The sequence below is a fragment of the Lycium ferocissimum genome, chromosome 3 (assembly GCF_029784015.1).
Source record: "Lycium ferocissimum isolate CSIRO_LF1 chromosome 3, AGI_CSIRO_Lferr_CH_V1, whole genome shotgun sequence".
NCBI classification, from domain to species: domain Eukaryota; kingdom Viridiplantae; phylum Streptophyta; class Magnoliopsida; order Solanales; family Solanaceae; genus Lycium; species Lycium ferocissimum.
The window spans coordinates 70,105,406-70,113,125 of record NC_081344.1 but is presented as its reverse complement, the minus strand read 5'-3'; the positions used below and the strand labels follow the sequence as shown (position 1 = coordinate 70,113,125).

The 7,720-nt window shown below is 31.1% G+C and overlaps 1 long non-coding RNA gene across 1 annotated transcript; it reads right to left on the bottom strand.

Moving 5' to 3' along the window:
* Nucleotides 1-2,437: 2,437 nt before the first annotated feature.
* On the bottom strand, nt 2,438-3,541 carry LOC132051236 (uncharacterized). Its single transcript, XR_009413635.1, has 2 exons — nt 3,401-3,541; nt 2,438-2,819 (listed from the first exon to the last, which is right to left on the bottom strand). It is a non-coding gene; the product is annotated as an uncharacterized LOC132051236 (long non-coding RNA).
* Nucleotides 3,542-7,720: the final 4,179 nt, after the last annotated feature.

The following is a 7,720-nucleotide window of genomic DNA, read 5'->3' as shown; positions in this document are numbered from 1 at the left end:
AACACATTTTCGGGATTTCTCTTAATAAGGTTCAAACAAAACATGAAATACGAATAGTCTTTAAGAACTTCAGCAAATAAGAATATTAGTTCTAAACGTGGGAATTCAAGTTCACCAGAAGGGTGAATAAGCTGTTACAATCATTCATCAATTTGCTTAAGTGAAAAAGGTAAGGCAAGGCATGGTCCCAGGATCTACTTTTGAATTCAAACAAGATTTAGAGAGCTAATTTTCAGCCATGCACCAACTGAAAAGAGCAACAACCACTTTGCCACACTATACTAGATAAACACCAGTAAACCGACGTTGTATTCATGAGCTTTAAGCTATACTATAAAACGAGGGCTCAAGTTCTAATTTAAACTATCAGTCAATAAAACGTACATGAAAATACCTCAAACAAGGAATGGACTATCTCAACTTCTTCAAATGTATTAAAGGGAACAACTGCACCTGAATATCCTAATTTCCAAAAAAAAAAAAAAAAAAAAAACAAGGAGAGAGCTTGAACTATTAAACCAAGATGATTATCCACAAATAAACAATACCAGAAAACATTTTATATCCTCAACAAATTCGTAAAGCGATAAACAAACAATTTCATACTTCATACATAACTACAAGAATCAACTACAAAGCAGTAGACTCAACATAAAAACTTAAACTAAACTAATCACATAACTGAAAATACACGGAAATAAAGGTAATGGGCTGGGTCTGGGTATATTTTGGGCTGAGTTATGGTTTCGTTTGGTTTTTTTTCTAGTGGAGAAATGAGGAAGTGATTGGGGTTGGGAGAAAAAATAAAGGTAATGGGCTGGGTCTGCGTAAATTTTGGGCTGGGGAATTGTTAATTGGGCTGAAGGAGAAGCTGCTTTGAGAATTAAAAAGTGGCTAAAAATTAGTTTAAAAGGTAACCTTTTAAGTTTCAATTGTAAGAGATTGGGCCAATTTGAGACAAGATGAGATGAAATAATCACGCAATTAATTAATTAAGCTTCTTGATTTGAACAAATTAAAGTACTTATTTTACACAAATACGGACTAATTATCGCAATTAAGTCGTAAGTGACTTTGATTTTGACAATTTTAAATAAGTACTAAGTTAAACACTTATTTTGAACATAATTAATCCTTAAAATTTACGTAAAATATACATAATATATATCAGGATATTTTGCCAAGTGAAATGGCTAAATACACCAAAACTAGTTTAAAATGTATATATTTTTGACTTTTCAGAATACGTATTTCATTTTGTTTGAAATTCAAGAAGCTCGACTAATTAATTTAAAATGTGGAGGGTCAAAATTGAGTGTCAGCAGTCCTATTTCACTATCGTAGAGGTTACAAATCTCAATCCACTAATGATTCTTTAATTGCTTTTACTTACTCTGCCGCAGATTTGTTAGTGTTAGGTTTAATTTTTATACCATCACGATTAATATTTTTTATTATATATTATCAACTTACTAAAAAAAAGTCAAATATAAATACTCCCTTCACCTCAAATTATTTGTTGTTTTTTCAGACGCCCCTTAAGAAATATTAATTAGGAGGCAGGAGGGGTATTTTCTAACTTTACCCTTATTTATGTCTAAGTTATAATCTCTCTCCATTAAAATGTTTACTCTATTTATGTGTCATCTCCATTAATGACAAAATTCTACTACGGATAAAATGGAGAAAAATAATTAATTGTGCATTGAACTTCTAAAACGACAAATAATTTGAGACAACTATTTTTAGTAACCGAGATAAATATTTTGAGACGGAGGGAGTAATTGTCTATAAGTAAATAAATTATGTCTGAGATTTTGTCTTGTATGACAGAAGTAATTTATTTTCATTTTCACAGGAAATATTATCCTAAAAACTGTTAATCCGTGTTTAGTCGGTGAGTGAAAAATTATCTTGAAAAATACATATTAAAAATTAATAATAATATTATCACATCGGAGAGTTTCTTGATGAAATTTTTGAATACTAATAATTAGTAAAAATGTCTCTTTGTTAGTTGGAGCAACTAATATAAAGTTAAATATAGTTCTATGGACAATGACTCACCCTTAAGTGAGGAAATTATTTTCCCTATTTTGATGGAAGATGACTTCCTAGTGTCAAAGATTTTCCTCCAAAATGACGTTCTTCGTGCCAAAAACACATTGAGTTTTATTGGAAGACTATTATTTGGTTGCCACTTGATATTGCCCCGATAATATTAATCATTAATTTAGGTAATTGATAAATTTGTTGTCTTTTATTGAATACTAATTTGTCACGATCCATTTTCTAAACAAGCCATGACTGGCACTCGGTGCCTTGACCGAGCGAACCAGCTTGACTATTCTAACCTGTACTTTTTCATAACATATAACCCACGTGCATTTAAACAAATAACTTAACTCTCAAAACTCTAATGCAAACAATTCTTAAATAATCCAAATGAATCTCGAAATCCATAAGTACTAAAACGTACTGAAAATGATACCAAGTACCGTTATCAACTAAAACACGTCTATGAAGCCTCTACTGGAGTACTAAAGGAAATGCACAGGACATAGGGTTCCTGGCTAATCCCAAAACAAATGCTAAATAAAGGAATAAATGAATAAACATATACGAGTCCCCACCAAAAGCAAGAAGTGGAGCTACCAAAAGCACGGAGAGCAATGATCTCTAGCCTGAAGCCTGTTTGTCTGCAAAACTGGCACCTACGTTTTACCGCAGACCAACGTAGGTTCCCAAAATAGAATGTCAGTACAATCCACCGTACTCGGTGAGTCTCAACATTCTTCTTGCTAAAGTTTGAATAAGATCTAGGATCAAAATATGTAGACAATGAAGGTATAAGAGAGGAAATAAGTCATAATTTATCATGCAACACTGAAGCAGAAACATAATCACTTGAAACTTATGACTTAATTCATTAGGTCCTTCTTTCACTTTCTTTAAGATGTTTTAGTCGACTGAACGACACTTAGTAACCCTTTATACGGTTACTCATAGCCCTTTATACGGCTATCAAATCTTTTACATCATTATGAAAATATTACTAACCCTTTATACTACGTCGTAACCCTTTATGCGGTTACCATTCATGTTGCACCTCATTATTAAAAAAAAATGTTAACCCTTTGTACGGTTACTCGGAGCCCTTTATACGGCCACCTAATCTGTTATGCCTCATTATGAAATTATTAGCATCACTTCGTACGGTTGCCATTAAATTAACGTTAGAATTAACTTCAAGCACATCATGACATTCTTCACCTTAAACCATAAAAGGAAGTTAAATCCTTCCACATTTCACAACAAGTATAAAGAAAACTCCAACCTTACATAATTGAGCATGACTTTCATGAGAAAAGAACTTTAGTAAAGACAAGTCTTAACTCACCTCAAGGTTCTTCCTTTCAAGCAAGGTTAACTTCTACGCGTGCCAACACAATCAAACAAATCAATCTACACCAAATAATGTAATAAGTATTTCTCTTAATCTCGAGGAAATTCAATTTCACCAATTCAACTTTTGACTAAAATCCCAAAGAGCTTATGTTTGTTTCTCATGCTAATCACTGTTTCAACAAGAGTAAAATATCACCTTGTTTTCCTTCAAGTTGCTACTGATATAGAAGGGATAAGGCACCGTTACCCCCCTGAACTATACCCGAATTTGCTACGACACACCTTACCTTTCCCAGGGTCCTATTACCCCCTAAACTTATTTAAAACGGAATAATTACCCCCCTAAACGCTGATGCCCACTCTCATATGGGAGAGTGACATACACTCTCCTTGCCACATGTGTATTTATTTGTTTTCTTCTTTTTTTTTTTTTAATTTTTTCGACTTACGTGTCAATTTTTTTAAAAATAAAAATAAAAAACTGAATTTTCATTAAAAAAAAATGAGTTTTAAAACCCGTCTTTTTTTTTAATTTGAAAATTTGATTTTTTTTAAACCCATTTAAAAAAAAAAAAAAAACTAAAAACATGGATTAAAAAACTGAATTTTCTTTTAAAAAAGGATTTTTAAAACCCTTTTAAAAAAAAAAAAAATTGAAAATTTGTTTTTTTTTTTTAAAACCCGTTTTTGAAAAAGAAAAAAAAAAACGAAAAATGATTTTTTTTTTAAATATGGAAAAATGGATTTGTTAAAAATATGGAAAACTTGATTATTTTTTTAAAATGTCTTAAAAAATCTTGATTTTCATGATTTCATTTTCTTAGGACACTTTTATTTTTCAAATAAAATCCGGAAAAGTGTTTTTCTTGCCAAAATGAAAAAAAAACTGAATTTCTATAAAATTTTGAAAAAATTAATTATTTTCTTAACATGTGGAAAACCCGTTTTTTAAAACTAAATGTGGAAGACTAGATTTATTTTCAATTTTTTAAGAAAATGCAGATTTTTAAGAAAAAAAAAATTAAGTTTTCCCCTTTTTTTTATGTTCTCACTCTCTCAAAGAGAGTAAACACACTCTCTTTCACACATCGCATTTAGGGGGTAATTATTCCGTTTTAAATAAGTTTAGGGGGTAATAGGGCCGGGGGAAAGGAAGGTGTGTCGTGAAGAAATTCGTATAGTTCGGGGGGTAATGGTGCCTTATCCCGATATAGAATAGAGCTTTTAATATTACTGCAGATTAGCTACTGCCTAAAGCAACATCTTGCTTCCCTTTAACCCCCGAAGTCCTTCACGTGGTTATCAATTCAATGTAGAGTTCTCAATGGCTTTGGTCTGCTTCAATACTTACTATTATTTTAAAAAAAAGAGGCCAAATTCACAGCCAACCAACCTTGTGATTTCTCAATTCTTCATCTTCCTATTCTTAATTTGAGGTACTAGGTCACAATCTCATGATTTTCTCAAATTTCAGTTCAGTTAATAGAATAATTATACACTCCATCTTAAAATCTTAATTGACACCCATATAAATAGAAGTAAAAATATTAAGAGAAGATTATGGGTACCCGCTTTAACTAAAATCACTGAGTTGAAATCAGGATTATAACAATCCCAAACGTGAAATTCAATACCTAATTAAAGCCTCCATCTTTTCCACCAATTCAAACTCCATTATCAATTTTTCTACCCAAATCTCAACTATTTAATTAGAACTAGAAATAACTATTTTACCACGTAAATGCGAGAAACAGACAGTGGAATAGCCTTCAAGTGAAATCAACTGTTGTACCTCTAAAGCCTCCTTATTCCTAAACCTCTATTAGCAATATTGTTTCTTAACCCTTCCATATCTCACGTGACCCATCAATCATGTGACGGGGCTTCACCCATTCTTTACTCTATTTAGCCCTTAGCTGTAGAATCATTCTTCCTCTTATATTCCTCTTTCTATTTTTTTTTTGTTAACTGATACCTGTAGCATATGCTACCACACCACACGGACAAGCAGCAAATTAAATACTCATTTAACTAAAAAGAAAAACTTTCCTGATGCACATACATAATTTATTCAAAGTTTACAGTTTGACTATATCTTTAAATACCTTCCTACAACCGTAATTAGCCCAAAATAAGTATTAGGAAAATACGAGACTTTACATAAGTTATCATTATAAAAATAGTAGGGTTGACATCTGGGAGTCATAGCAACAACATCAAAAAAAAAATATATTACTAAGACTAGAGACAGCGTCGCTAGGGCGGAACGAAAATGACTGAGAGAGAAATGCCTCTTGTTTTTAAGTGTTAAAGTATTTTTATTTTGGTGGAAAAGAATTCTTCTCCAACTTACATTCATCATAATAGGTTGGTGCTTAGTCCTTGTAATAGTAGGGACAAGAATTAGCGGATTCCATCATTTAGTAATGGCGACATCATGATTACAGAGGGGTGCATTTAAACCAAAGCCAAGACCATTTGTTTTAGAGAATTAGGGAGAAGTTCTTACGTGAGGTACCATTTGTGTCATTGTCTAGCTTTTTTTTTTTGTTTTTTTGTTTTTTTGACTTTGACACTGTCATCTCCCCATACGTACTACGATTACCAATTAGGATTAAGATCATGGAAATAATGAGCATATATAAGATACTAGTGAAACTTTCTCTTTGGGGTTATTACTCTTAAATTTGTAATATTGGAGATTTGTAGAGTAAGATTTAATCTTAAGTTACAGTTTTGGTTAATTGACGGGTTGACTAATTAATTTGTAGCAAGATCGAAATATGTTTATAAATTTGGGTCTTGAATAGAAGTAAGGTTGTGAGTATTGATTCTTCTTGATTCTAATTTCCTAAGGTTACGGTTTACCTTATGGTGAGACTTTGATTAGCGAAGCGTATGTTTAGATGATATTGTCGGAAATGGATGTAATTGAGTGTTTGTTGCCCGAGTTTTCTTGCCGGAACGATAGAGTGTCCGATGCCCGAGGTCTTTGCCGGGATCGTGAGAGTGTGCTCGTGATCTGAGGTCATATTCCAGAGCGAGTAGTACATGGACTTCGTAGGTCCCCCACGAGTCATGATCGCCGAGACGTGGAGTTACTCCATTCGGGACATGTTGTACAAAGCTGCATATGCATTGCATTCATCCTACATACATTATTTCATTGCATTGTATCTTGGTTCCTGATGATTGAAAGAAAAAGGAAAAGACAAAGAAAAAGGAAAAGACAGAAAAAAATAAAGAGAGGAGGTGAAAAAAAAGCACTGGAGCATCTATATCTATATTATATTTCTATATTACTACCCATGCTTCGTCGTTTAAAAAAAAAAAAAAAAAGAGTGGACCCCAATCAAAAACACCAAGCAATATTAAAAAAAAAAAAAAAAAGGAAAAAAGTGGACTCTACCATCTCCAAACTCATGTAAAAAAAATAAAAAAAATTGGACCCATATTGAAAAAAATCAAGCACTATAAAAAAAAAAAAAGTGGACCCCATATTAAAAAATCAAACAATATTCATGAAATTCCTAAAGCATCCCCATTAAGTCAATAATGGTGGATTCATTGCCACATGCGTATCAACCCATTAGTAGGAGTAAATGAAATTATTGTACAGTAAAAAACATGGACTCCATATTATTGCTTTTCTACAAAAGGTTAAGTAGCCAAACCATACAATTTCCTTTCTTTTCTTATATTAGCCTTAGATCTAATCTAGATATTTAACTGTTATATTTGCTATTCCGCCATGTCATTTATTTGTTATGTTTACTAAATAAATATACTTAAAATATTTATATTTTAAAATAAGATAGAATTTAATTACTTTTTCATTTTTATTCTTACTCTAATAAATGTGAAAAGAGATTAATGTCATAAAAGAAAAAATAATATTAAATGGAGATCAAATAATTAATAAGGTAAAATAATCAAATTATAATTCTAATTGACGTTTCCTTAAAAAATCATGCAAAAGACAACATGGCAAGTAAAATGAGCTAAACAAAAAATATTTACCAAAAATTTAAAAATAGTAGTTATTCATTTAAATAGAAAATCAAATTTCTATTTTATTTCATTTTAAACATGTAAAATTAATTTAATAATTTGAATTAGAATTATCCAAATCAAAATTTGATAAAAAATAATAAGTATTGTTTAGGTTCAATCTACATACATTAACAATAGAATATTTTATACCTTTAAATTAATCAAATTAAAATTCAAAGTATCAACTGATGCTTAAATATTGCTATTGTTTTATCTCAAAGAGAGGAAAATAGTTTTTTTTTTTAAACAAATCTTCTCT